The sequence below is a fragment of the Salmo salar genome, chromosome 12 (assembly GCF_965601325.2).
Source record: "Salmo salar chromosome 12, fSalSal1, whole genome shotgun sequence".
Lineage (NCBI taxonomy): Eukaryota > Metazoa > Chordata > Actinopteri > Salmoniformes > Salmonidae > Salmo > Salmo salar.
In genome coordinates, this window is record NC_138302.1 from 93,164,895 (window position 1) to 93,173,309 (window position 8,415).

At 39.7% G+C, this 8,415-nt stretch overlaps 1 protein-coding gene across 7 annotated transcripts in view; it reads right to left on the reverse strand.

Annotated features, from left to right (window-relative positions):
- Window positions 1-7,803, reverse strand: part of igfn1.1 (immunoglobulin like and fibronectin type III domain containing 1, tandem duplicate 1) — a 33,664-nt gene extending 25,861 nt beyond the window's left edge. For 5 of the 7 annotated variants that reach the window (XM_014133791.3, XM_014133794.3, XM_014133793.3 and 2 more), the window contains exon 1: window positions 7,637-7,803. The gene's annotated coding sequence lies outside the window, so the exon portion shown is untranslated. Of the gene's footprint in view, window positions 1-6,207; window positions 6,300-7,636 lie in introns of those variants that run through there. The other 2 variants (XM_045691893.2, XM_082959443.1) reach the window with 1 other exon arrangement.
- Between the last annotated feature and the right edge of the window lie 612 nt (window positions 7,804-8,415).

Here is an 8,415-nt window from a genome sequence, read left to right on the forward strand (position 1 = left end):
GTAACAGACATTCACACAGAGAAAAGGAATGTGAGTTAAAACTGTCAAGTTGAATGGAACATCACTACCACTGACTACAGTCATTGAGATGCCTACTAGGTACGAGACAAAATAAAAAGACACAAGAAAAAACAGGGGTTTCAGAAGAGATAATTTACATGAGTGACATTCTCTCCTCTTCAGCTAATAACCAGCAGGTGGCACTTGAAACGCGGGTTTGGTGTTGTTTGCACTATTTCTAATCTCATTAAAAGGTTGCTTATCAAAGAAACCCTAAAATGACATCATCAGGGTAGTGTATCATCCTCCCAGATGATACAGTACCAAGCGGCTGCTAGCAATGGAAGAGAAATCTTGATTAAGTGGTGCTGTTATTCTACCCAGTCAGTAAGAGGCAGCATGCAACACACGTCTATCTATTGGCCTTGTGTCGAACCACTGGATCGATGTCTATTCTAGGAATGTGATGCTGACATGTTTTGATTGAGCCCTGCAGTTGTTGAAATCTCTACTAAACCAAACGGTGGGAGGATATGCAGAGGGGGTGGGTAGCAACAGAGGCACCGAGGGCGCTATAGATTATCGAGGTATTTGTAGATGGTTAATAGGGAACATAGCTAACAAAGATCTCTGCTCTCTGCAGATTATAGATCACTTGTCAATATGATTCTACAGGATTAAGAGTTGATACTAAGTTTTGAGAATTCCTTCTAACAATTTTATGTTGACCATTTTATACTGAATTGTGTTCACGCAATACCTGAATCACCCAATTTTTCTTAAAGCTATACTGTCCTTGCCTGCCTGGTTTTATAGCATATGTTCTTTGGCTTGTCAAATGTCAAAGAGAAATTAGGATTTTGATTTATAATGTACATCAGGTGTCCTCTGACACAGATTGTAAAGACAGAAATTCTAGGGAATTCAAGATACAGACTGACAGCACTTTTGAAGACATAGCAGTATCATTGGTCTACGAATGTAATAGGTCACATAACTCTCTATATCGTTCCTTTTTTTGTTGTAGTAGTAAAATTGGACCTAATGGCTGTTCTGCTCATCAAGCCTTAAAATTCTCATTGGTTAGGGGTTGAAGAGGGGAGAGTTATGAAGGGTAAGTTAACTCATATTTTTACATCTCGTCATAGATTCTTAGAAAATACAGTGAAGGAAGAAAACGGTAAGGTGAGTTCTACTGGTACAAAAAATACAGTGAAGAAAGAAAATGGTAAGGTGAGTTCTACCGCTTCAGAAAATACAGTGAAGGAAGAAAACGGTAAGGTGAGTTCTACTGCTTCAGAAAATACAGTGAAAGAAAGAAACGGTAAGGTGAGTTGTATCGCTTCAGAAAATACAGTGAAGGAAGAAAACGGTAAGGTGAGTTCTACCGCTTCAGAAAATACAGTGGAAGAAAGAAACGGTAAGGTCAGTTCTACCGCTTGAGAAAATACAGTGAAGGAAGAAAACGGTAAGGTGAGTGCTACCACTTCAGGTCTTATATAATTATTAACATTTTGGTTTCGTATTTCAGTATCATTGAAGTGATACTTAAGGATGAGTTAACGTATGACAAGATAAGTTATTTATTGAAAGAACTTAGGTATATAGCATTATAGCTGAATTACCTTGAAATAACGTAATGACTATATTTTGTTTCTAAACTAGGACTGGTTGCATGCATTTTTTAACCTTATATTCAGATATTATATATGTTCTATATGATTTAGCATGTGGTGCAGATGACTCAGTTTTACATTTGAAACCCTGAATATTATGTGTTCGCATGATTTGCATGGTGCCATAATCCCGCCCATCTGTTGGATGTTTAAAATGCATCAGCAACATATTTGGGACATAGCAGCATATGTGTGTTCACGTATGCGGTACACTATAAGGACCAGATGTGTATAATTCATTTTGGGGACATTTGTTTAATGTCAAAAAACAGAGATTTTAGTGTACAAATCAAATCAAATTGCATTAGTCAAATGCGCCGAATACAACAGGTGTAGACCTTACAGTGAAATGCTTACGCCCGTAACCAACAATGCAGTTTAAAAAATATGTATAAGAAATAAAATGAACAAGTAATTAAAGAGCAGCAGTAAAATAACAAAAGCGAGGCCATATACAGGGGGGTACCGGTACAGAGTCAATGTGCGGGGGCACCTGTTAGTTGAGGTAATATGTACATGAAGGTAGAGTTACTAAAGTGACTATGCATAGATGATAACAACAGAGAGTAGCAGCGGTGTACAAGAGGGGGGGGGGCGGGGCAATGCAAGTAGTCTGGGTAGCCATTTGATTAGGTGTTCAGGAGTCTAATGGCTTGGGGGTAGAAGCTTTTTAGAAGCCTCTTGGACCTAGACTTGGCGCTCCAGTACCGCTTTCCATGTTGTAGCAGAGAGAACAGTCTATGACTAAGGTGGCTGGAGTCTTTGACAATTTTATGGGCCTTCCTCTGACACCACCTTGTTTAGAGGTCCTGGATGGCAGGAAGCTTGGCCCCAGTGATGTACTGGGCCATTCGCACTACCCTCTGTAGTGCCTTGTGGTCGGAGGCAGAGCAGCTGCCATACCAGGCAGTGATGCAACCAGTCAGGATGCTCTCGATTGTGCAGCTGTAGAACCTTTTGAGGATCTGAGGACCCATGCCAAATCTTTTCAGTATCCTAAGGGGGAATAGGTTTTGTCGTGCCCTCTTCACAACTGTCTTGGTGTGCTTGGACCATGTTAGTTTGTTGGTGATATGGAGGCCAGCATCCCTAGAAGGCCAGCATCCCGGAGTCGCCTCTTCACTGTTGACATTGAGACTGGTGTTTTGCGGGTATTATTTCATTAATCTGCCAGTTGAGGACTTGTGAGGTGTCTGTTTCTCAAACTAGACACTCTAATGTACTTGTCCTCTTGCTTAGTTGTGCACCGGGGCCTCCCACTCTTCTTTCCATTCTGGTTAGAGACAGTTTGCTCTGTTCTGTGACGGGAGTGTACACAGCGTTGTACCACATCTTCAGTTTCTTGGCAATTCCTCGCATGGAATGGCCTTCATTTCTCAGAACAAGAATAGACTGACGAGTTTCAGAAGAAAGGTATTTGTTTCTGGACATGTTGAGCCTATAATCGAACCCACAAAGTCCAGTTTCATTGCTTCTTTAATCAGAACAACAATTTTCAGCTGTGCTAACATAATTGCAAAAGGGTTTTCTAATGATCAGTTAGCCTTTTAAAATTATAAACTTGGATTAGCTAACACAACGTGCCATTGGAACACAGAAGTGATGGTTCCTGATAATGGGCCTCTGTACGCCTATGTAGATATTCCATTTAAAAAATATGCCGTTTTCAGCTACATTCGTAATTTACAACATTAACAATGTCTACACAGTAATTCTGATCAATTTTATGTTATTTTAATGGTCAAAAAATTTGATTTTCTTTAAAAAACAAGGAATTTCTAAATGACCTCAAACTTTTTAACGGTAGTGTACTTTTGATTGTGTTGGCATTCATTGAATCATGAACAATGTGTACCATTTGGTACAATACACTGTAGTAACCAATTAAGTTCCAGTTTGTATCCATTGTTACAAGCTACTAGTTAGTTAACGCCTAATAGTAAATAACCAGGTAGGTTCTATTTGTAAAAAATAAGCTAGAGCAGATTTCTTTTTTATCTAAAGTGTTCTGTCTGTATAATAAAAGCTCAGAATATTTCCTTAAGTCATCAAGCACCCTCAGCAGGGATGGAACTTAAGGATTTTCGCCACTGAACAGCCGGGCTAGTAGACCACAATTTTAACTAGACAGGATCCAAAATCTGTGTCATGCAATATTTGAAAGACAAAGTTTCTCTAAGCGGCGGGCTACTTGGGAACAATTTCTATTAGGCTGGTCTGAAAAGTATTACCTCGGGCTCGAGGGCTAGATTAATCTCCATCCCTGAACCTCAGGCTATCTTAATAAACACACAAGCTGTGCCATCACTCAAATTGAGAGCTTTATTTTTAGTTCATTACACACTCCCAGGAAGACTGTCCGAAGCAGAGCTGTACTCCAGCAGTGGTCTTGACTCTTGCCGGGGGCTTAAAAATTAACTCCAATGCCTTTGATATGACACCAAAGTATATGCATCCTTCTGCAGAGCTTATTTTACCTTCATTTAACTAGGCAAGTCAGTTAAGAACAATTTCTTATTTTCAATGACAGCCTAGGGACAGTGGGTTAACTGCCTTGTTCAGGGGCAGAACAACAGATTTTTTACCTTGTCAGCTCAGGGATTCAATCGTGCAACCTTTTGGTTATTAGTCCAACGCTCTAACCACTGGGCTACCTACTAGTCCAACGCTGTCAATAGATCCAGGCTATGCCATGCTGTGTGCTATCACACAGATCATCACTTGTTTCTCTGATATGTGGCTGTATAAAAGGTAACATTTATGTCGCAGTGAGAAATAGGAGGCATGCTTTATAACCAGTATGTGGGGCAAGATTCCACGACTGGCAGCATAAGTAATGCACCACACTGAAGGCAGCTGTCTTGAAATGTGCTGCTATTGTTGATGGAAAGAAGAGTCCTCTTTTTTGATAATGTATGTCTATTTCTATGTATGTGTTTACGTGCAGTATTACTCCTGTTGTGGAGTATGTTTGTTACTAGTTTTGTACTTTGTTATATAATTGTCACACAAGTGCTTACTTAGACTACTTGATAACTAAATGATATAAAATAGTGTTGATATTGGATCAGTGATGCAATTTTGTCTTGTAGCTCCTTCCTCTTGCAAATATTTCAAATGGTGTTTCCACATGGTGGTTCCACATGGTGTTTCACATGAACTCATAAAGGTGTTGTATTACAGAGTGATAGACAAAACAGATGCAGCCCTGCCCTGACTTCCAACGTGCAGTCATGAAACTGAATTAATTAACAACACTCTAAATAAGGTGTCCAGGTTTGATGGAGTGCACTCAACCTCATGACCTTCGTGACACCATTTAACATGTCCTGTTAACTGGTAAATGTGATGTTTAACTTTATCCACTTGGTAGCAAACATTCACACACTGTCCTAACACCACGAAGTGTTGTAATAGTGTGCAGGTAAACTTGTGTCAATTTCACTTCTGAGGGAAGATTGACAAAGACCTGTACGTTCTTGCTATGTAACACTACAGCAGCAAGGCCATTAATTTAGGGGCAGGATAAAGCTACACTATGAATCAACCAGCTTGACAGTGTGCTGAACCTACAGTGAGCCGTGAGAATGATCTCATCAAGGGCTGAACAGCAAACGAACACATGCGGCTCATTCCACAAAATGGGTGCCTTTCTGACATGTAAACGTTTAAGAAATTAACTTAAACATATAATTTGTCATTTTAGGTGAAAATTGAAAAAAGGGGCCAATCCTTAAGAGGTTTTAAATACTTAAAGATTGGTGTGTCCCCACAGGCCGGTTAAGCTAACTTAGGCTAATGTGATTAGCATGAGGTTGTAAGTAACATGAACATTTCCCAGGACATAGACATATCTGATATGGGCAGAAAGCTTAATCCAAAAACGTCTCCAAGTTTCACCATCATTGTAAAGGCCTAGTTATTTTGCTGCTATAAAAAAGCAATGGGATGCAAAATGCACCCATTTCGTGGAATGGCCCGCGTACTTATTGCTAAAATGGTGCTAGACAAGTCTGAGTAACTCTGTCTTCCACCATTGACTGCACTGTTGACCTCACACTTGAAATGGCATCTGAGAGGTTCTCAAGTGTCCCTCACGGCGATTTTTCACACGTACACTAACCACAGCTGCATAACTCACAAAAAACAGTTCCTTGATGACAAGGGGTTTTGGTGACAGACGGGTGCTGTATTTGAAGGGTAGTATTTGAATTGCCAAATGGTTTTCTCAATTATTTTCAATTAAGGGAGCTGCCAAGTTCATGCAAAAATTCCACAATAGAGACTCAAGGTATGTTTGGCACATGCTTCCCCATTATAACACACAGGGCATTTTGTTAATGTTATGTTCCTTTTGTTCTACTGCATTGTTTACAAATACAATCATGTATCTTCTATTTTGTTTCTGCTTCTGTAAAATGACACAACAATAGTTCATTTAGATACAAGTATCTTCTTAATTGTTAGTCCGACATAGAAAAATGTTGCGCTCTCACACACATACAGTACACACTGAGTGACATAGACTGACCAGGTGAATCCAGGTGAAAGCTATAATGCCTTTTTGATGTCACTTGTTAAATCCACTTCAATTAGTGTAGATGAAGGGGAGGAAACAGGTTAAAATAAAAGTTAATCCCTGAGACAATTGAGATATGGATTGCGTATCTGTGCCATTCAGAGGGTGAATGGGCAAGCCAAAATATTTAAGTGCCTTTGAACGGAGTATGTGTTAAACAAATCAAAATTTGAGATTCTTTGAGATTTGAGATTCTTCAAAATAGCCACCCTTTGCCTTGATGACAGCTTTGCACACTCTTGGCATTCTATCGACCAGCTTCATTAGGTAGTCACCTCCCACCACCCCTTTTGCCCTCAGAACAGCGTCAATTCGTCGGGGCATAGACTCTACAAGGTCTCGAAAGCGTTCCGCAGGGATGCTGGCCCATTTTGTGTCAAGTTGACTGGATGTCCTTTGGGTGGTGGACCCTTCCTGATACACACAGGAAACTGTTGAGTGTGAAAAACCCAGAAGTGTTGCAGTTCTTGACACAAACCAGTGCACCTACTATAATACCCCGTTCAAAGGCACTTCATAATTTTATCTTGCCCATTCATCCTCTCTCTCTCTCTCTCTCTCTCTCCTATATATATATATATATATATGTATTGTCTAAATTGTACTGAATACAGAATAGCTTTTTGCAGTTTGACTATAAAACCAGCCCACTCTAGCTATGGCTTATCATATATGTTTGGGCTGCATTTTTATTTGACACCTCCATCTATAGTTAGCCGTCACCCTCAAACCTCACGGCTATGACCTCACGGCCATGACCTCACGTCTATGATCCAGCTCTACAAATTCCACAACAGTGAAATTCAAACTGTAGAACACACATGCCCAACTAAAATGATTTTATGCATCACCACCAAGTCAGCTGTGCCTCTTCATATGGAATCCCATTCTAATGTACAGTACACTATGTCAGACACATAAGCAAGTGAATGTTCGTAACTAACTTAATGAGGTATTCAGTAACTTGAGTAACTGAAATTAGAGGGCATTAAAAACTTAAAGACCAGAAAGCAAACAGTTGCGACATTTAATACCCTTTACCCTTAAGTATTTTATGTACCTTTTAAAGGTATTCAGCCCTGCTGAAGTTATTTTACACCCTAATCTTCCGATATCAGCTGAAAATCCCTGTGGTCATACAAGCATCTGCTTACATACTCATATGCAGAATAGCATTATCACTATGTTTCCCAGAACAACTAAACGCTATTACTACTACTTTATGTACATTATGGAATGTTGACCTTTCCTCAAGTCACATAACAGAATAACAATACTGGCACAATTAAAAAAGGTACAAGCCCAGTTTGTATTCCCCTCCATGCTGGTCCCTCTCGTCCGACCCCCCCATTCTGCCAGAGAGGAGGGAAGAACGACCTACCTGCTCACAGTCCTCAGTGCTCTCAGCTGTGCTCCTTTCAAGCAACACTGTGGCTACTCTGATATTTGAGCGCCTGTTCCAAGTTGTGCTCGGTAATAAATCCTAAAGAGCAACGTGTGTGTCTCTGCCTGAAGACTCAGCGACTGCCAAAACGAGTTGTCTTTTTTGTATTTGTGTTGAGGAGTTGCACCAAAGATGTTTGGTTGGGTGGGCAGTGAAGAGGGGGGCTCCACTAAGGGTGGGTCTAACTAACACTTCCTTTACAGTGGCACCCCTCATACAGTAATGTTTATTAACTGGTTCCCATAACCACACTTTCACTTAAAATCATGGTGTATATCCAGTGAATATAACACTGCAAGTTTGTCTAGACCTATGATGGTTATTTTCAATTATACATTTGAGTGTAATTCATTACTAGAAGTAAGAAGGTCTGTGTTTTGACTAATAAATGTATTATTGTGTGTGTGAATAAATTGTAGTAAGATGTAAATTGTTCATTTCAATAAATCAGTCAACAAAATGTAAATGAAAATACAGTGGTTAATGTTTTTTTGTATAATTTCAAAGATGAATTAATATATCAGAAAGACTGCTAATGTTTGACATTAAGAAATAACAACTCGATAGACTACCTAAGCTTTCTTAGCCTTCTTAGTTACATCTCGCCATCCTCAAACCAATTTGGGATTAAGAAACACTTTTATGTTGACTGTAAACCACACAGGTCAGGGCACCTGAGAAAGAAAAAGGGGAATAAATGCATCAATGTGTATATA